Source organism: Haliaeetus albicilla, chromosome 7 (assembly GCF_947461875.1).
Source record: "Haliaeetus albicilla chromosome 7, bHalAlb1.1, whole genome shotgun sequence".
NCBI lineage: Eukaryota > Metazoa > Chordata > Aves > Accipitriformes > Accipitridae > Haliaeetus > Haliaeetus albicilla.
Window position 1 is genome coordinate 43316673 of NC_091489.1, and position 22152 is coordinate 43338824.

A 22152-nucleotide genomic window follows, 5' to 3' on the forward strand; every position below is an offset into this window, starting at 1 on the left:
AAGCAAGGGAACCTGCTCCAGAAAAGACAATTTATGATGTTTGAAGCACTTGAACTTTCAAAAGGTCGCTGCATTAGACAGACAAAGGGTTTTGCTGTGTTTACACTGAGAAAAGACAAAGCTGAAGAAACACAGGGCAGAAGTCCGGGAGCATTGCTTTCTACTAAAGCTAGCCAACAGAAAATGAAAACAAAGTTCTGAAAGTCAGTAACATTTTCAAACTTCAAATATTCAAGTTTGCAAATCATTTTAAGCATTTCTGGTAAGTTGCAAAAAAAAAAAAAAGGGGGGGGTGCATTATGAAATTTTACATTTTTTTCTGGGTTTGCTTAATTTTGAATGAACATTTTCCTTGAGATCTAGAATTTCCATAGCATTTCAGTCAGCTCTTGTTTGTTGAAGGCTGTCATTTAAATGATTGACTGGGTTTTTTTCCAAAAACATTTTCATTTCAGGAATACAAACAAAGGTGCTGTGAAGACTATAAATTGCTTGGTTCTGCAATATAAGCAGAGATGCCTGGACACAATCAATGGAAGAAAACAGCAGGTCACTTTATTTAAAATCAGCACATTACAGATAGCCCAAATCTTTCAGGTTTGGAAATTCTGACAAGATTTGAAAAATAAATTCTCATGAATTTCCCATCTAAAAATGTTTCTTCCTTTTATAAAACTGAGTTGGCAGAGAAAATTCAAATGTTTAATATGTCACGGCATTTTTAAATTCAAAACATACAATGAAATTTCAAGCTAAATATCCAAGTTAGTTTTATTAGTTAGCATTGTTAAGAGTTACTTGTTCTCTCTTGCTACTCCAACTCTTCTGCTCTCTTCAAGACCATGGAGTTTAAAAGACGAGCCAAAGTATTCCTGCTACTGCTTTAAGGACAACATTGGCCTCCCCAGTTCAATACACCATCTTAAAATTCTTCTGCCAGTTGCACATTTAGCAATGAAATGCTCCTATCCAGCTAGAATGAATTATTCCTTCCAACTTAAGATTTTGTAGAACTTGATTATCAAGTGGTTTACTAATCTCCAGATGGATATTTGAAGAGTGGCGGGGGGGCGGGCGGGCAAGATTTAACTGTGTGGCACGGACTTGCCACTGCTGTGTTGAAATATATTGCTATGTATCAGCATAGCAATGATGCTTCATTCACATGCACGCAATACTAAGTACACAGATTATATATAATTAAAGTCAGTCAAACCGTGAAAAAGAACGCTGGGAATCCTCAAGCCTCTCCTGCTTGTGACGGTATTCAAACTTCTTATCATCCAAGGGCTTTGCAGTTGGGCTGGATGACTTATTCATACTTAAGAACACAAGCGGGACTAATTTTAACACGGAAGCATTGAATTTCAGCATGAGATACTCTGCATATATTTAACCTGTTGATCATCTACTTGGAGATTTTCACTTGCTCTCTCCAGGTTTTGTGGTTGATGGAGGTGAAACCTGACTGCAGCTTTTGGCTGATCTTGCACTATAAACAATAATAATACAGTAGCAAATATGTCATTCTAAACTCCATGCTGTAACACGCCCGTGTCTGTTCACTTGTTCAAGCATTTGGTAAGTACAATTTATAAATACTTGGTTAAGTGCAAAAAAGCCAGTGTTTCCTGATTTTTTTTATTTTTTTTTTTTTACAGAGCCTCAGTTAGTTCCCTGGCCCTCTATAGAGCACAGCAAATCATAAGTGTAATATGATAAGCATCCACAAACCACCATTACTTCCCATGTGTGACTGACCTTGCGAGAGAAAAATTATTTGCTATTCATACCTAAACCCAAGCACTGGAAATAAGAGAAATTCTCTGTTCTATTCTCTCACCTATGTATTATAACTGGATTGAAACTACCGAGATCATGGTCTAGGCACGATCTCTTTTTAGGTACTCCGTTTCTCCTTCTACTGGACAACGCATAAGGTACCCAGAGTACAGGAACTCTTCATTATTTAGTAAGAGGGATTCTAATTACAGACATAAGAATCAAGTTACTGAGTTTAGTAACTCTGCAGGAGGCACCTGGAGCTGTTCATTAAATAGTTCATCTTCACATGCAGTACAGGGCTTACAGGAGGGAGAAAAGCTTGGTAGGACTGCAGCTTGCAAACTGCATTCCTGTAGTGACATTACATATCCTTTTACAAATTGACAGCTACACCATGCTCTCCCTATAAGGCGTTTTTCCTAGGGTTCAGGTGGGCTAAGAAACATGAATTAAAGTCTGAGGGCATGTGGAGGGAATTATTGGTAATATCGCTCCTACCTGCAGCACCAAACTTTTCCTATTACCAAGTACTGTATTATAGAATGGAAAAGAGTTCACCCGGAGGGCCTCAGAGGGATAACAAAGCACCACATCTTATCACAGGAAACAAGCGCAACAGAAAGCTAACCTTGGGCTACCAAATCCTCACTAGGCTTATACTCATTCTCTGGGATGTATAAGGCACATGCCAGGATTTTAATGCTGCAGAAAACTCTCTCTTTATGGGGAAACTATACCAAGTGGCCATTCAGTACTAGAACAGCTTAACCTGCACTCTCACTGAAGAGTGGCAGGTTACCGCCTGGGCAAATACAAAGGTTTGGGTTGCTGTATCGGGATTATTCCCAAATAGCAAACACTCACAGAATGTACCTTAAGGTGGCTTCCCAAGTTACTCCATTTCCTTTGATGGATGTTTTTGGCTAATTAATCACATGAAATGACATTCCACACCTGTCAATTTCAAAGTTAATTGTTTTGCAACAAAACCCTAGTCCCTCCTAGTCTGTTCCCCTGCTTCCTAATTCTGCATCAGCATCTCAGTGAGGAATTTGTGACAGCCCCAAAGACAACACACTGCAAATTCCTAAACGTGGGCTTATTTGGATTTCTTTGAGAGTATCAAGCACAAAGAGAAATTGGGTAAGAAAACCACAGCGTGCCCTTATTTGATTCCTCATGCCTACAGCACCCACTATAAATGGGTATTTGTGATGGCCAGTGAATCGAGGTCCTAAAGTGGAGAAAGCTATAACTGCGTGCGAATCAGTTTTACAGATGATCAGTTAAAAATCACAGCGCGAGAGAGCTGCTTTCTGTGTGGGAAGAGGAAGCAAAAGCTTCCCTCGTTACTCAGCAACACTTGCACATTTGGACATAGTAGTTTATGTCCCAAGGCTGTATCAGCTGGGCCTCACCCATAAATCCAGCAAGTGCGATGACTATCAAAACCAACTGTGATTCTCAGTCTTCTCTCATTTTCATTCTCTGCTTTTCATGAACTCTTCAGAATGGCATCTGCTTTATCTCAGGAATTATTTTTTAACCTCCAGTTTTACTGTGACACAAGGAGCCTATCTCTGTTCCAATACTGCCAGCTAAGTTTTACCAGAGAAAAGTGTCATTTCAGCCGCCTTAAGTTCTATGTTTGAATGACTACAGAAGACACTTGTGAGATGTACTTACCTGCTGGGCAGGGCTGGCATAGGAGAGTGTCTTCAGTTGAGAAAGAACCAGGAGCGCAGGTTACACAATGAGTGCGGCTTGGATTTGGCTGCTGACCGGCCAAACAACGCTAAGGGGAAGAAACACAAATTCATACCACCAGAAGGTCTGATGGCCATTGCTGCCCAAAGCTGTGTCCCAGGCAAACCCGAGTCAGGAAAAAGCCCAGTACTGCATTCCATCTCATGCTTCCTCCTTCTCTGCCCTCTCCTGCCTTCCCAGCACTGCTTCAGCTCTATTCTGCAGGGACAATTTCTAGAAGCAAAAATGGTACTTCAAACTCCAAGCTTCTCTGAGCCCTCAGCTGAGGGTTTTAGTGGTGGCAGATAACCTGAGCACTAACATTCTCAGAATTTAGATGAGAAATATTTATTTCTCTTAATACAGGCCACTTGTGGAAGGTCTTAGATCTACTATACCACTGAAGTGTTTTGAATGCTTTTCTTTGATGAAGAAAAGTCTGTATCCTACTATTAAACCAGGGAAGCCTGTCTTCTTCTGACAACACATTCATGTTCAGGCCCTGCCTGTCCAGAAGAATGAAAATTTGCCCTTGGAGAGTAACATGCTCGTTCAGTACCTGTCTGCTCCGTCCATCTGGGCAGACATATCTCTCTGGACATTCCTGACACTCCAACTCTCCCTCCAGCGAATACTGACCAGGACCACAGCTCCTCTGCACGCCACTACGTGGATCGCATGAATAGCCATCTGGACACGCACGGCACCCAGCTCCACTCTCTAGGCTGAGATAGCCATTGGGACAAACCTGCAGTGAGATCACAAAGAGCATCAGATCCACAGAAACATATTCTTTGTATGAATAATGTAAAACTGCAGTTTTAGACATCCTCAGCTCAAGAGCTAGAAAGAAAGGATGGAACATTGGAACGTTTTCAAAATCTGGCCTATGTACTCTTGAGCGGTCCCAACATACACTTTTTACTGTGAGTGGCATAAACAATGCATGGAGGGAGTGCTGCTTGCTGTCTACCTGGAGGGACAACCTGCCTTCTCTGAGCCAAATTAGAGCCAAACTCAACGCAAGGATTTCCTGAAAAATTCCAAAGCAGACTACAAAATCTGCAAAGAGGCCTGAAATCAGATGATTCAAAATACATGGTAGTAGAGGCAAAAAGTACTACTTCACATCCTTGATCTCTTCCCTGTCCTTCAACTTACCTGGCAAGCTGTGATGTCTGCTTGAGCAGTAAGTTCATTGGCTGTTCCCAGTGGGCATTTCCTTGGGGCTGCTTGACCCCCAGGGCAACTGGATCAAAAATAACGAAGTTAAAAAATTAAATTTTTCCACTTCTCTGGGAATTCCAGCCCCTACCAGCCAGTATGGGTGTTGTGTAGATACAGGAACATCCCCCTCACCAACTGCTCAAACAAATGCTTTTAGCCACAAAAGCACGGATTCAGATCACATCCCTCCAGAAACGCAGAGAGTGCTAACACATATATAGGAGCTCAAGGTGCATCACTTGGATTGCACACGCAAGGACAGAACTTGCAGTACAAGATGTGGCAACCTGACCTTAGGGTTCAAGACAGTTTGTACAAAACCTGTATTAATCTGGTTTGAGATTGTGTCTGAAAACTCCACAGTGAGCATTTCTACTTTCATTTAAAGCGAGCCATGTGTGGCAGAGAAAGACGTCTTAATGATTTTCTTCCGAGGAAGACAGAGCATGCCAGCAATGATACACCAGAGTTTAGGACAGCTTTCCAACCAAAAGTGGCTCATTGAGGTCTTGCTTGCAACACAGCCAGGCCGGCTGGCAGTCTGTGTGCTGGGTTCAGCACCTCTGGAAAGCAACCACCTACCCCCTGCAACTCACCGTTCTTTGTACCCAGCCTTCTCTGTTCTCAGGTTATCATTCTGTGCCCAGCTTTCATCACATTTTCTGACTGGCACATCAGTAAGTAAGTAGCCAGGACACAGAATGAATTTTCCAGGGGAAGATTCCCTGCACTGGGGGCCAAAGACACCTTGTGTTCTTTCCTCTGAGCTGAAAATCAGCCTAATTTTTGCTGCTGCTAAAATACAAATAATGTTCCTGCCCCTCCCAAATACACACTACACAAAAGACACGCTACACAAAATCTGTCCTAAGCAATCTTAAAGGGAATGGGGTTTTGTACGTTGCCCACAAAGACTGTCACACATTTTACTGAGACTGTTGTGCTGAAGAAGAATCACTCCTGTTGACTTCGAGGGGAACTGTGAGTGTCAACTGCTGCAGAAAGCCCCGGATGGCGTTTTAAGACAAAAGTCGTGTTTTTCCTGGTCAGCTGAATATTTATCTATAAGGGACTGGCACTACGCTTTGTGCCCCACCTCCTGATCTGCATTACTAGATAACTCTCAGAATATTCTGAACGTAAAAATGATGTCCCAAATGTTTAACTTTTTTATTGCAGGACCATAATTGCCGAGGAGAAGGGAAGGAAGGAGGCTTACTAGAAACCCGTTGGACATTCCAAGCAGTTGCCAGCTGTGTAGTAATGTCCCTGTCTGCAGTCTATGAGACAGTAGGTCTGGCAGTCTATGCCGCAATCTGGCGAGAGAGAAGAGGTCCCTAAAAGAAAACAAAAAAAATAAATTTAAGGTACAATGAACAAAAATTCAAGACTCCAAGTTAAACGACCAGTTATTATTACACCATAATGTAACATCTGCACAATTTTGTCACTGGTGTTAATAGCACTAGTACTATTAATACAATCATTTTTACTATTAAGAACAATGCTTTGCCTTTATAGAAAAGTGGTATTTATGAATGGGACACAGCATCCCAGCAGTGTAGTGACCAAAAAAGAAACAGGAAATACTCTAAGCCCGTCTTGTTAAGAACCAAAAAATCTCATGTTCCAGAGTCAAATAAACTCCTTGTTATCATTATTCCTGTTACAGTTACATGAACTAGCTGACTTCTCAAAGCCACAGAGTGCACCAAAACTGGAAATAAACCTGACTTCCTGCGTTTTCCATTCATCAACACTATTTCCCTGTCCTTTATCACATTAATTCTTAAGTTTTGGTGGTTAAAATTAAAGAAAGATTTCTCTTCCAGAATGAAAATCTGTTCCTTTAAGATTTCTAGGTAAATACTCTGAGCACAAAATTCTGGGGGAAATCCCAATTTCAGACGCTTTATCAAACTAAACCAACTACCCTCTGTAGGCAGCAGAGAGCCTTTTCCATGTCTTGATATCATCGTTTGAAAAGGTCACATTTTGTTTACCAGAAAGTTGAAGACCTAAGTTTTCAAGAGAGTGCAAACAGCACAGTCTGATGGAAAGAGCCAAGGGATGAAGGAGGTACTGTACTGCTGTGTAATCTCAACCAAGATACTTCTTCTTTCTCTACTTCAGTTATCCAGGCTACACAGTAAAGGCAATTTTACCCATCCCTCTTTAGGAAGTCTCTTCACATCATGTTCTATAAGAGAAAGGCGATAAATACTCGACAAAGAGTAAGGTACCTGAAACTGAACTTAAAGAATAGAACAAACACCGAGTTACTCTTTCCCTTTTTGCTTTTTCTCACTTTCATTTTGCAAGCGTATCAGATTTAGATTCTAGTACACCACTGTCCTAATAAAGTCTTTTTTTTTTTTTTTTTTTTTTTTGAAGAGTGAGCTTCACTATGGTAACTGCAAGGATTTCACATGCAGTTCCTCACGAAGGGCTTCTCTGTGTGCCTGTGCCAGAGCAACAAAAAATGAGCAGGCGGAGAGCAGAGTTCCAGGCTTTTTTTTCCCCATCTGTTCCACACTCAAATAAGCACCCCGATATTATTATTACTGTTACCTGAAAACACTGATGCACTCTTTTTTTTCTGTTGTTAGAAAATTAAAACCTCCTGGTGAATGCAACCCTCCCTTCTCTACCTGTCTTCTCCCCTGAATGAATTCCTAAAAAAGACCGTGCTTTTGAAAGAAAGGCAGCCACACTCATCAGTTTATGACCAGAATGAGCTAAACAACTGCCATCTCTAACATCTTATAGCTTTTAGAAGGTAACAGTATCAGCACTAATTACAAAAAAAACCAAAAACCAAACCAAACCCAAAAAGAAGTCTGTCTCTATGAGAAAGTTACCCACTCACCTCTCAGGCAAATCCTAAGGCTAGAGAGCAAAATCAGCCAACTCCAAGCATTAGCCATAGGGGCTAGTAAACAGTTCTTAAAAAAAAAAAAAAAAAAAGCTCAGAATTTATGTTTAAAATGTTCCTTGAGCATCTGGTGTTGCCTTTGTTGAAGCCCAGTGTAACCAAATCCCTTCCAGGTAATCGCTTTCCAATACGGCCTGAAGTGAAATGAACACCGAACTGCAGAAAGAAAAGATGGCCAAAGAGTTAATCCCATGGAAACTCCCTTGCAGCATTACCGATGCTAAAAAGTGAGAAAACTCATTTAAACATGAGATAATGTATACCTTTCAAGCATCTGCTAGGCAGGGAGCTTGAAAGTATACTTACCATCTTGCAGATCTGTCTAGCTGCTCAACAAGATGACCCCATGAAAAGGACCCCGCATGGTCACAAATTTCTTCTTTTTTTTTTTAACATCTAGGTGAAATACTCCCTGGTTGCCAGCTATTTGTTCTGCAATTTTAGGTTCTTCCTGGAATTTAAAAACCAAGATGAACTCTTCATAAAACAGGATTCTCCCTTGCATCATCCACTATCCACTAGCTAAGGAGCAAACAGAAATCATAATTCTACTGCAATAGTAAACAATCAGATTGTATCGTGAAACCATTTCATGAATGTGCAACTTCAGAACAGAATTTTTCTTTTTCAACATACTCTCACGCTTTTGGAGGTAACATGAAAAACACTAGGTTCAGTACCTGCTCCAATAAAGACTACAAAGACAAGATATTTTCTTCTCTGTAAGTTACAACACCCTCTCTTTGTTCCACTTTCCTTGTAACTTCCTGGAAGCCAGAGACCGATGAGGGCTTTGGAAATAGTTTGATTACCAGCACTAGGAGGGGGGGAGGGGGGAAGCTCTTCTGTGTTCCAAGTTTCACACTGGCATAATTCCAGTCCAGGAGCCAGTCCAAGGTTGGTTGTTGGCTCACATGAACTTATTGGGGAGCACTGCTGTCTGAAAACCAAATAGATCCTTCTTCCTCCATGCCACTGGAGTGTCTATGCACTGTACACCTACTGACGTGCCTTCTCACTTCTGCAAGCCTTTCAGAAGGGAGTTGAGGACAACTGCAGAGGTCAGTGAAAGCAAAGCTCCTGTTGGGAAGGGTAGTCCTGCCACACACACAAGGAATTTCACCCTATGGCTGCCTAACTTCCCTTTCTGAAGAACGATCGTCACACTTTGGACCAGAACATAAAGTGCATGTTATTTTGGAATTGTTCAAGTCCCCTAATGGAAGATTATGTCAGAGCACCTCTAGCCAGCAGGGAGCAGAAGCTCTAACCATCATGGCTCAATGTCTACAAAGAGACCTCACGCCTGTCGTCTTAACTAGCAAAGCACCATCTGTTGCACTTTATAAAGTCTTTAATTAAACTCCTCCAGTAGAACTCAGATGTGCCTGTTTCTTCCTATTCTACAAACAATTCCTAGAAATCTCTGCAATTATCTTATATTACAGACAAGAATTGCCAGTTAAAACCTAATCAACACAGTGTAAAGGCAGGCACCAGGCCAAGCGCTTTTAATTTTCTTCCCACTTTCGACCTGCTTGTCCCTTGTACTTCAGAAAGTTCAGAAAAGACAGAAGACGCAATAGAATGCAGAAAAAAGATAAGAAAAACACTTAGATTCACTTTGTCTCGTTTCCAGTTACCTAATTAATTATGGAATTATCAGATTTATGCAGAGATAACTCACAGGTCAAATTCACCCCTGTGGCACATACTAGAGTAAGGCAAAGAAGGATCTGCTGTTTAACTGCAGTCTCATTTGAGGGATGAAATACTGACCTTGTGCTCAAAGATGGTCCTTCCTTTGATCAGCTGAACTGGAGCTCTGAGTGGGTCAGTGATTTATTGTATGTCATGCACCCCACTAGAATAAGCATGCAGCCGTTGAGGCTTCCCAATTCTGAACTCTAAAACTCTCAAAAGAGGTTCTAACATCCACTAGATCTGCACCAATTTTGAATATGACCACTTCCACTGTCTCTGCCACAGTGACTCCTGGTGATAGCAAAAAAGAAGACTCTGGCCTGATGTACTTCTCTAAGTACACTGCTACAGAAATGAACTGCTGCAAGAACAGCAGAATAACCTGGGACTCACTCCAGGACACTGCAATTTACTTTCATGTAGCAGTAGCATCATTCATCTGAAACGTCACAAAACCCTGTACAGTTTACACTGATGGTAAACCATAGCTACCTATTCCTAGCTATAAAGAAAACAGAGCCTCGCTATTATTTCATCCTCTTCTGTCAAGAAACAAATAGACACAGATTGAATTATAAATCTAGGCTGTTGGACGCAATGCACAGAAACGAGAAGATGACTCCAACAAGGAAAATAAATAGGCATGTCCTTTTCTGGGTTGCAGGCGTTGGAGGCCTACCAAATATCAGCATATTCATACCTCTGGGATACAAAATAGCTTAGCTTCCAGAACTGACACACTCATCTTCCCTCCACCAATGACTTTACTATTGCTTCAGCAGACCTGACTGTGTTTGAAAAGGCTCCTATTTTTCTTGAACTGTTTGGTCAGTCCTAAAGAAACCAGTCAGCCCTGTAATATTAGTAGTCCTTCACAAATCAGGAAGGCGCCGTTTTTCTTGATTTGAACACCAAAGAAACCGTTCTGCTCAGCTCACTGCCAATAGTAATAAACTCCCCGGTGTCTAAGAAGCAGCAGCACTACCTTAGGACAGGAAGACTGCCCTCTTGTGGTGAATGCACCAGCAGGGATGGGAACAACCTGGAACCTTGCAGAAAGCTACCATCGGTCACCCTGACATTAGTTACCATTTCCACATAGGCAATTTTCCTCAGCCATCAACCCTGATAAAATGTCAATTTTCTAAATGAAAAACATGCAAATACCCAAAACTGCACATCTCATTTTACCTACAGAAAATCTTTCTAGGGGAAGGGAGGAAAGGAAGCGCAGAAAACTCAAAACTGGGGAAGAGGTGGGAGTTAGAAATCACGTTGGAAATAGTTTTGTTACTTATTTGTATAGATATAACTTTTAATAGTACCAACAGCTTATAGCGATTTCTATTCAATACAAAAGGAAAAGATCCGGGACGTTGAACCAAGAAACTTCTGCTTCTACAGAAACAGCAAGTACGTTTCAACTTAAAGCCACCACTTGGTCTTATAAAAGGGCAGGAATGACAGTGAGGGCTAAGGGTGGTGCCTCCTCCCATCCGCTTCCGCCTTTCTTTTCATCCTTTTTTCATTATTATTACAAAAATAGTGCTACTCAGAAGTCTGCAGAGTAATACATTACAATTCCACTTTTAGAGCTGCGAAGTCAGGGCTACATCTTTCATGCATGCATATATATATATACACATATGCATGCATATATATATATACACACATATACATGCATGCATATATATATACACACACACATGCATATGCAACTCAAAAAAACAACCTCGCAAGTCCCTTCTAATGATACCTGTGAACCACATGCATGGTTTACCACAGGCTTATGGGCTGCTGTAGTGCTCCCCTGTACGTGCGTCCCAATGATCTTTTAACGCCTCAGAGAGAAAGACGTGGCTGAATATGACAAAACAACACTAGCCAGTACAAAACCTACAAATAGACTGAGAGATGCTGCAGTAATACAGAGACTATTTTCCTGTTGTAGAGTCCTAGAGCAAGTTGAGCACTGATAACAAAAAATAGGAGGTTTAATATGGGACAACCAAGTTCAGCGACACGTTAAAAATATGCAAGCACCCTCACAGCTAGGGTGCCAACACATGCACAACAGTGAGCCATCCTTCCCAAGTAACTGAAAGTTTTTCCCCTTCTGCAAGAAACAGCAACAGTAAAATAACAGTATAAAATTACACCATAGCTTTATTTTACATGCTAAACTTTATCCCTACCAAGCTTACCAAGTTAAATGCTGAATTTATAAAGGCAATAAAACTACAGAGAGAAAGAAATTAAGTGGTGTGACACAGAAAACCAGAAAGATCTTCAGACAAGTTCAGATTAAGATGCAGTACAGTTTTTCCCAGTCATCTCCAGCAGACACAGCATAGATGGCCAATGGATTAGGGGAGTGTAAAGCAGCAGTAGGGATAGGTGGGGAAACAGGAAACAAGGGAATAATCCCGGGTCCACAGAAATCAACAGCAAAACACTCCCAAGATTTCTACAAAGCTAAGAAATCACACAACGCTGCAAACACCCAATATCAAACCTGCTTATGTTAAATTCAACTTTGAAAGAGACCGGTGGGACTAACAACAAATAACAAAAAGTCGCTGCATCAAAAAAAACCTTACAGCACTCAAGTACAACCACAGAGTGTCAGAGGCAGCAAAGATAGACAAAGGCACTCATCCAAAGAGGCTCAGCTGGGAAAAGTTGTGTTAACCACAGGTGCTCATAGCTTAAGTGAAAAACATTGATAAAAACATAGTCATTAATTTCTCCCAAACAGGTAAGAGGTGCTTGGTCTGCTCTGTACCTATGCCTGTTGAGTAGATAATTGTCTCCTACCCCACCTCAAATCAAACTTGAACTTTGCTAACAGTTGTACGCCAGGTCAGAGCATTTATCCCACTACCCTGTCTTTGACAAGGGTAGAAGAAAATGCTTGTATTATGAGATGGGTCAAAGCAACTGGGCAGGAACAGACCAGCCCTCGCCTCAGCATACTCTCCCACAGCTTTTGATTTTTTCTGGTGAACACACACTTAAGAAACACAGCCCAGGGCTATCCCTGGATATTGTCACAGGGCAGACAACGCTTCCAAAATTTCGTAAAGCCTGCTTCATCACAGGATATATTTCTGGTGGTGTCATCTTAGATAGCTGCAGCCCAAGAAGATTCAGGCAGCATTTGTTAAAGTGATTACATAATTATACTGCAATTAATGAAAATTATACTCTGGTGAGACACTGCTGAAGACCTCTTTTTTCTTTGTATTGTCCTTACTGAGAAGGATACAGGAAAGGCTAAGTCCCTTTTCATCTCCGTTGCCCATAACCCTTCACTTCCAGTTGTGCCCAGCAGCAATGGTAACTCTCGGTGTATTCCAGATCCCAAGCCTCATTAACATCACACAGAGATTTGTTGTCAAAAAGGACATCTGAAATCACACCAAACAGCTAACACTGCCTTCTGAAGTCTCCACTGGTACAACATTGATGGAAAGCATAGGGGGAGGTAGCTTAACAAATGTGTTTTGTGCATTGCTGAAAAGTAAATAAATAGACAAAAATGTAACCGTTGATGTTGACCTAGCACTACTGCTTCTTGCTTCAACAGAATGATTGGATTGTAAACTCTTCAGAAAATGAACCCAGAGAAATGGGGCCAGTGCTTAGCTACCAAACCAAGCTAATGCTGAAATTAGCTAGCAGAAGCAGGACAAATGTGCAGAGGGTTTGCCAAAGAGATGAAGAGAAGCACTTCTGAGCATAGCAAATAATAAACAGGGCTGACTACAGCTCAGTTGTATGCCAGGGCAATCCCAGGCTGGAATGAGACCAGCAGTGTGGCAAACATTTTGGAAAAGCAACACAGGGATTGCACAGCTTCACCGTAAAGCACCTGAACTACTCTGTTCAGACTTTGCTATCATAGTTGTTTGGCTTCTCCCTGAGCAAGCTTCAAGGGCCCTAATTCTTTTGTGTCTTGTCCCAGCGAGGGTAGGCAAGGCTAGGCATTCCCTGCTAATGAGCACCATAGTTATGACAGAGGTATGCAGAGGTTGACACAGGATCACAGAGAGCAAAGCAAAATAAGCAGCGCTGATGAATGTGTTAGAAGCTGGGACAGGTTAGGATCGGGAAAGGGCTGAACTGACTAAACCAGCATTAAGAACGAGATATAAATCCCAGGCACAGGGATTAATTCTATCTCTACTGTTATCAGGTTGGGAGAATAGACTTGATGCTACTGCAGTGTTGCCTGCATGTTTATCCCAGGAGACCTTTCTCATTTTGTGTTTATAGTACAACAATGGATCTTCATTTATTGCTGGTAGTAGTAAAACAAACAAGCAGCCCCAACAGCTGTAGCCCTTCCCAATAAACACTCACTAGTTTTCAATAAAGCAACACTTCCCAACCCTGTGAATAATTAGAGCCCCTTAAAACCTGTTGCAGAACTGTGGCATGAAATGGGGGAAGCCTTTCAGCTTGGCTTTTATTTTTAAACAATGGTAGCCTTGAAAACTGTACAGAGATTTCATATGGAAAACTGCAGCAGAAGACTAAGCAAATCTCCAAAACTGTCCCTTGAAAATGAATGAAATTAGACATGTAAACACATTCATTTTAATTCCATCACAGGAGACAGTCAAATACTGCAGTCCAGGTGTAAATTCAATGCATAAATAGGATACAATGGGCAAATAAACATGGGCAAAGTAATAGCTAGGCTGTAAGCAAACATAGATCTGTTGTATCAGAGCACGTCAGGTATCTGTAAAAACATAGACTTCTAGACACTGGTAAAAGAGTATTTCAGTTGTTGGGAAGGAATGTTACCTCAGTAGAGACTCTCCTATAATAGTGTAGCTTGGTTAGAGTGTACTGCATTTCAGATGCATCTGGAAACACCATCCTTGACAGTAGTTATGTACTATGTACATACATTCCCCTTTTCTATACAACAGGACTAGAAACCTGGTATAGAACAGAACATAGGGAAAAGGTGGTCACCTAAGTACCCAAGAAATGAGTAGATGTGGAACAGAAACACTACTGGCAGTAGAGTGTAACAGCTGGGGGTGTTGTTTCTCCTCCCTTCTTTCTATATGGATGAAAGTAGGAAAGGGTTCATAACAGGATAGTCTGAAGGCCCATAAATACTCCTAGGAAAATGTAGCTTTCACATAATAGCACAAGAACAAAGAACTGGAGTCTAGATAACCCAATCATTCCACTTCTGTATATGCATGAAGTGGCATACAGTACAGAAAAATCACAAGTTCAAAGGCTCGTAACAGCACCGAACCTTCTTTTGAGAAACCCTATCATGCATTTTATTGGAAAACAGACTTGCTACGACAGCAGAAAAGCAGCGCTCTCTACTGACTCAAACTTGCAGTTTTATTTGAAAGTACCCCCTACCACTCCCATTACTGTTTTGCCTATATTCTTAATACAATCATACTTCATCCTGCAGTGGGTACAAAAACAAAGGCAACAGCATAATCACCACAGATTTAGATATTGAAAAGTGGGGCACCTGTCCCTCTGAAAAAGCAAGTCTCTTATTCTAGGACAGAAAGCTTTAAAGCATAATACATGCTCTTGAAACCAGGATCAATTCTGTCACCCAGAAGCAGCAGAAGTAACTCTCTTTTTAAACCCTGCCAAGACCTTGCAAAAGGTCTTAGGCTAGGGAAACTGGACCATGTCAGAAGTCTCCAAGGCCAAACTAGCAGCTCAAGTGCCAAAGCCTAGAAGTTAAAAAAAAAAAAAAGACTGAAGTTAGTGCCAGCAACAGAATATGGAGTGACTGAGAAGAAATCTGGACAAGAAAAAAAAGCCTTTCAAAACATCAGGCTGATGATCTATCAAAAGCTGCAAGTGTCATATAAGGGACCTCACACAACCCATCATGAGAGGCACTCATAATGATTTCTCAGTCTCTTCATCCTAAAGTACTGAAAAATCAGATGCTTCTAATAGAATCCTCAGATTAAAGCAATGAATAGCTTTGACAGGACAGGACAGATGAAACAAACATGCCCACCCAGAAGAAACTTCAGGCCAGTCATACCCCATCAGAAATTTAACTGGAAGTCAAAATATTAAATGGGCACACAGTGTCTCTAGCTGGCTGAATTCAGAGATACAGAACATGCCCACAGCCCTTCAGGCAGCACAGAATTTGTCAAAGATGGTCACAGTACTACCATCATTCACCTCCCAGGTATCCCTGAAAAGGTTTCCTTACCATACATAAATTGCAACAATTCCAAGGACTGTGTAATTTATATACTCTTCCACAGAATCAAGAGCAGAGTCTGGGCTCCTAGGACACAGGCAGATTAACAGCTTAGGACACAGTTAGTTCAACATGGAGCTCCATGCAACTCAGCTGTTCCACATCAGCTGTTCCACTGCCTCATAACAGGTTCTTACAGCAGAGCCATATGAAAGCACTTACTAAGGAAAGGGGAAGACCTTGGGCAACTGATGCTACCCCATTAGTTTCTTTCTGCATTTATGCCCTATTGTGCCACTTCCCTGAGACTGGGACAAAAGGACATTTATTAAATCTAAATTCCTGCCAGGAAACACTGCCTTTAGCCTCCTTAAGCTAATATGCACCACCACAGGATACTGATTTCAGGGTCTTTTCAGTCTGTGGCGTGGACTCATTAAGAACTCTGGACAAAAGATGCTTGGCTGCTTATTTATCCCTGGAAGTTTTGTACAGCCAGCATAGTACAAGTACAGTTCAAGTCAAAGAGGTGCCTTGCATCAACTAGAATTGTTCTTTAAGAGCAGAAAAAAAGAACAGTGTTAGATATACACTACTGATTTATCCTCCATAATAATATGCCCTGAAACCATTATTTCTCATTTCCAGGCTTAAACACCTGGTATGAAAAAAAGTACTTGAAGACCATAAAGTTGGTCCAGTTGTGCAGACACTATTCTCAAGTGTTTGAATTCAGACCTCTTTTCCATTGCAATAGCTTCTGTTAGCTTTTGCCACTGACTTCCTGAATCTCAACCCTATTTCCAGGGGGAATATAGCACAGTCTCCAGGGCTACATCCAGTCTGGTTATAGGGAACTGAAGAGATGAAGCTTCCTCACTTGCCTTAGAGACAGCTCTGAAGTTAAGATAGCTTACTCCTTTGAACAAAGGCTGTAGTGCATATAATAGCATTTCTTCTGTGCTGTTGAGTCGCCAGCATTCAGGAAGCATCACTAAAAAGTGCATTTAAGTTTTTCCTCAACAATCCATTTTGCAGGCTTGAAAAAGAAGTTTAAACAAGGAACACATCTCTAGCTGGTAGCACTTTTAATGGAGAAACTGGGTACAGAAAAATTCTGCAAAATGAGACAAAACCCCCCTCCATTTCTAAACTCTAGTACTTCTCACACAATTCTTACTTTTTTTAACAGAAGCAAAGATCAAGATGGTATGGCAGAGAACACTGTTCCTAGTAGATTCTCAGAGCTGTTACATTTTTACAAACTCTCTCATGTTACCCAGTGTATAATCCACATGAAAGTCCTTGTGAGTCAGGGCAGTGACTGTATTTTACATCTGGGAAACTAAGGCACACTTGATGTAAACCAAGGAAAAAGCTTTTTTTTTTGGGGTGCTATCATGTGCTAACCAAGGTACACACCTAAACCTTCAGGCATTGTATTGGGTTTGCATGGCAAGGTTTTGGTAGCAGGGAGGGCTACAAGGGTGGCACTTGAGAAGCTGCTGGAAGCTTCCCCTATGTCCGGCAGAGCCAGCACCAGCCGGCCCCAAGACAGACCCATCGCTGGCCAAGGCCAAGCTCATCAGCGACGGTGGTAGCACCTCTGGGATAACATATTTAAGAAGGGGGAAAAGTTGCTGCACAACAGCAACTGCAGCCACAGAGGGGAGTGAGAACATATAAGAGAAACAACCCTGCAGACACCAAGGTCAGTGCAGAAGGAGGAGGAGGAGGAGCTCCAGGCACCAGAGCAGAGATTCCCTCCCCTGCAGCCTGTGGGGAAGACCATGGTGAGGCAGGCTGTCCCCCCTGCAGCCCATGGAGGTCCACGGTGGAGCAGATATCTACCTGCAGACCAGGGAGGACCCCACGCCGGAGCTGGTGGATGCCTGAAGGCTGTGACCCCGTGGGAAGCCCACACTGGAGCAGGCTCCTGGCAGGACCTGTGGCCCCATGGAGAGAGGAGCCCACGCTGCAGCAGGTTTTCTGGCAGGACTTGTGACCCCGCAGGGGACCCACGCTGGAACAGTCTGTTCCTGAAGGACTGCAGCCCATGGAAGGGACTCACGCTGGAGCAGTTCCTGAAGAACTGTAGCCTGTGGGAAGGACTCATGCTGGAGAAGTTTGTGGAGGACTGTCTCCTGTGGGAGGGACCCCACACTGGAGCAGGGAAAGAGTGAGGAGTCCTGCCCCTGAGGAGGATGAAGCGGCAGGAATAACGTGTGATGAACTGACCACAAACCCCATGCCCCATCCCCCTGCACTGCTGGGGGCAGAGGGGGAGGTAGAGAATTTGGGAGTGAAGCTGTGCCTGGGAAGAAGGGAGGGGAAGGTGCTTTAAAATTTGGTTTTATTTCTCATTACCCTACTCTGGTTTGATTGACAGTAAGTTACATAAATTCTCCCCAACTTGAGTCTGTTTTACCCGTGATAGTAATTGAGTGATCTCTCCCTGTCCTTATCTCAACCCATGTTACATTTTCTCTCCCTTGTCTAGCTGAGGAAGGGGGGGAGTAATAGAGCAGCTGCATGGTGCTTAGTTGCTGACTGGGGTTAAACCACAACAGCCATTTACAACATACTGTTGTACTTTGACAAGTTTTCTACCAAACAGATTTAAGGGATTTGCCTTAAATAGCAGACAGAAGCCACCTTGAGTTGAGTGGCTTCCACTCCATTAGAAGACTAGTTACCTTCCAAAATGGCAGTGCTGTAGGATGCAATACTAAAAGCTTCTACAAATCTTCCTTTTAGTGCCTTGCCTAAGATCACAAAGAACACACAGCACAGCAGGAACCGAACTCAGAGTCCCAGAACTCCTTAACTTGAGGGCCTCCTGTTCAACATGAACAAAACATTTCTGCAAGGAACCAGTTCCATCTGCTATCTGTTTCACCACAGTACCTGATTAAAAGCATGAGATTCAAACACATATTACCCTATTAACCCCTTAAACAAAAAACCCACCCCAAAACTATTTCCATCCTGCAAACATCAGAATAGCCCTGAAGTGGACACTGTCAGTGAACATATAATCCACAGGAGTGCTGCATTTTAAAAGTCTTTCCTGTGTGTGCTCCTTTAAGTGCTGGACTGCATATTATAAAGAAGCAGCATTCAGTCACAGGCTAAAACACCCTGCACAGCCCTTCAGAGAACAAGTAGATAAAGTTAACTTTGTTTTAAATATTTGTGTATACATTTGGACCTTGTGTTACATCCTTATCTGCAAGGTACTAATATATCTTCCCATTCACTCCTTCCTGGTATTCTTCTATTACCCCCTCCTTTCCCATACTCAAGTTGCATATGTCCCCAGAAAACTACTGCAGGAAGCTAAGTACTTCATAAATTTATAACCAGTAGGCAACTGTCCCACAGATCTTTACTTAGCTCACACCACTCCAAACTGTCTTTCTTACAGGACAGATCTGTAGTCAACGCCTTGAGGTAACTGTATTCCTTTTTTCCTCCCCTTTTCTTTCTAAAACCAAGGCTTGGGTTGTGAACCAGACTTTTTTTTTATATAATCCCTGTTTAGCCTAGCATGAAATTGTTTTCCAGGTAGCGATTAATTCTGCTACAACTTTTCCCCCTTGTTGGCTAATTTGCTATGTTTGAGAAGACTATGCTAAACTATAGCTTCCCTGTTATCAACGGTGTCATAACAGCTGTGTCAAACAAAACCTTTAGCATCTCCTGTCACAGCATCTCTCACTAGTTCCTGTGTATTATTTGAGGTAGCAGGCTAGCTTCTCTGAAACAAAATGGACAGACTAGCATATAACATGACAGAATAATTGTCAGCTCACTGACTATTAGAAAGTAAACCTTTTAGAAAGAAAAGCTTTTGTTGCAAAAGCTTTTTGATTTTGTTCTTTATAATTTCATGTTTACTGTAAAATGCTAACTAGACTACCTGCTGCTTCTCCCTAGTCTGCATTCTTTCCCTTTCGCATTCTCCTTAGAAAAACAAAACCAACACACCTTTCCAGAACCATTCATCTTCCTTACAAACTGAACTAAATGTTTTGGGGTGGTTTTGTTTTGTTGGTGGTTTTGTTTTTTTTTTTTTTAAATGGAGTGGAAGAGCTGTGTTTAGCTTTGTACCTTTCAGTGTTGTGACAGTGTTTAACTCCCAGGTTAGATTACTTGCCTTATTGTCATCCGATTCAAATTCCTAAGTTTCCCCTCACACTCTCTTGTTTTCTTCTCTTTTTGTCTCAACTTGTCATTTATCTTCATTTAGCCCTTTCCTGTTACAGCATTGCCATTCCTGTCTTACCACTTTCCTCGGAGACCATTTTGGCTGTGATCCTTGCTCCTTCCAGCCACAGTCAGTTTGTTCTCTTTTTCATACTCAGCTGGCACAACTGGAAAAATCCAAGGAGTTTTGTCTGACTAGGGGAGGAGGGGCACCTACCTCATACCCCTTTATGAAGCATAAACTTCACAAGGATCACAGTTCCCTTCTAGAAAATCATGCAGCTGACTTCCAGTTTGTTGATCATTACTTCTGCTGAACAAAGGTAGCAATTAAATCCTTTCCTACACTTCAAGGTCACTTTGAACTGTTCTTTAGCCACAGCAACAGACCTGGACATTTTCTTTAACACTGGAAACTCTATTCTGGGCCAGTAATCCACTTTCATTTACTCTTCTACCCATTCTTCTTCATCCTGAGCAAGAGTGGCAGAATCTGGGCCCTTAATTACTAAAAAGCCCTCTTCATTAGAATACTTTTAGTCAAAATAACCCCAGAACTTAGAGACGTGACTTCTCCCTCACCACATATCCCTTGACCCTAACCTATTTGGAAGTCTTAGCCCTGAAAGACTTGCAAGTATTACAATTCTGCAGACATCACGGTAACCCATCTCTTACAGGAAAAAGATGTCAGTCTCTCTAATATCTGGACTCACTACAAGTCATGTAGCTTACCTCAAAAGACCATTTGACCAATTTCCAAGAGTAATACCAATTACATGCTAGATCCTCTTACTGGAACTTCAAGTAAGAAAAAGATTACTTAGTGAAATTTTCACTAAGTAAAAAACATTTGGTAGGGAGAAAAAGGACTGAAACCAACATCCTTGCTTTCTCTAGCTATTTACCCATTTTGTTTACATTTGAAAAATGAGTGTCAATTCCACTTAAAAAATCAAAGCATTTTGTATTCAGGGTTTTTTTGTGCTCAGTCTTCCTTTAAAAGTCACAAAGTTATTCACACAGCATTTTCTGTGAAAAAGATGGTTTTCTTTTTCATTGTTCTCCCTTCCCCATCCCCCTTTCGGCAGAAAAAAAATCGTTTCAAAGCCAGCTCTAAATAGAATTTGCATTCAGAACATTTATTGCTTTAATTATTGTTTGCATATGAAATTGCAAAGAGCATCCCTCTTAGGGGACATCTGCAGCTTGCCAGCTGAGCAGCTGGCTGAGAGATAAGGCTCATGGGTTCTTTCCTCAGCTTACTCCACAGGAGTTCCCACCCAACATTCGAGTGAGCAAAACCTGAAATCCAGGTTTGGGACTGATCTTGCTGCCACCTAGGATACAGTTGCCATGCCTGTCCTGCACAATGGAGAGTTCAGATATTCCCTACAAACTCGGAGTAAGTTAACAGGGAAGCATATCATTGTACAGATACAAGCCAAGTCTCAGGAACAGACCAGTGATGTTCCTGCAGCACAACATTCTCTGATCTAGCTGGGCTGCACAGCATGATCAGACCTAGCTTGCTTAGCAGCAATTGAAGACCTTTACAGTACACTGTTCTGCACAGTGGCAGCAACACCAGTAAATATCTGCCACCTCAGCTTCAGGTTCCCTTGTCATTTAACAGGATAGCGACACATGCACACAATTAAACGAAGTACATCAGGTGATACTGGTAATTATAAGCTATGTACCACTCCTATCTCAAAGTCTTACAATTGATTAAGTCTTCACAAATCATTTAGCATAGATTTTGAAAAGCAATGTGAAGCCAGACCACAGCCAAAATGCTTTGTAATACCACCAACTGCTATGGCTTTTACTGGGAAAACCAGTTTGGCTTTAAACCTAGTTTCCCCTTTGTGATTCATTTAGATGCACAGCAGACTACAGCTGGCATTTCACAGCACTATCAAAACTCCAAACTGGCACTACCTTCCAACACTATCCACACCAGGAAAAGCACAGAGTGTCTGCCCTTTTTGCTCTCCAGCCTCCACACCTGAAGTGGCACACTTGGCCATCTATACCAGCACCAACATTACAGTGACAAGGCAGGAAAAAAAGTGACACGCGTGTGTTCGCCTTAGGGGAGGGCTTCGCAAGCTCAGGGGAGCAGCGTTGAGACATGTTGCCTCTAAGCATACGGCCACTAGTATGAAAGTAGCCCACAGCAACAGTGACTAAAAGCTTTACTATCCGATACCTGTTCAGTGGATGAAGTTAGGTACAACTTCTACAGTTAAGTGTTAACTGCCTCCCCCATGCAAACACAGCAGAAATGACAAGGACTAAATGAGTGAAATTTAATGCT

At 41.9% G+C, this 22152-nt stretch overlaps 1 long non-coding RNA gene across 1 annotated transcript; it reads right to left on the minus strand.

Annotated features, from left to right (window-relative positions):
* Positions 1 to 3494: 3494 nt before the first annotated feature.
* Positions 3495 to 4780, minus strand: LOC138685889 (uncharacterized). The gene is made up of 3 exons (XR_011325264.1): positions 4693 to 4780; positions 4091 to 4279; positions 3495 to 3580 (listed from the first exon to the last, which is right to left on the minus strand). It is a non-coding gene; the product is annotated as an uncharacterized lncRNA (long non-coding RNA).
* Between the last annotated feature and the right edge of the window lie 17372 nt (positions 4781 to 22152).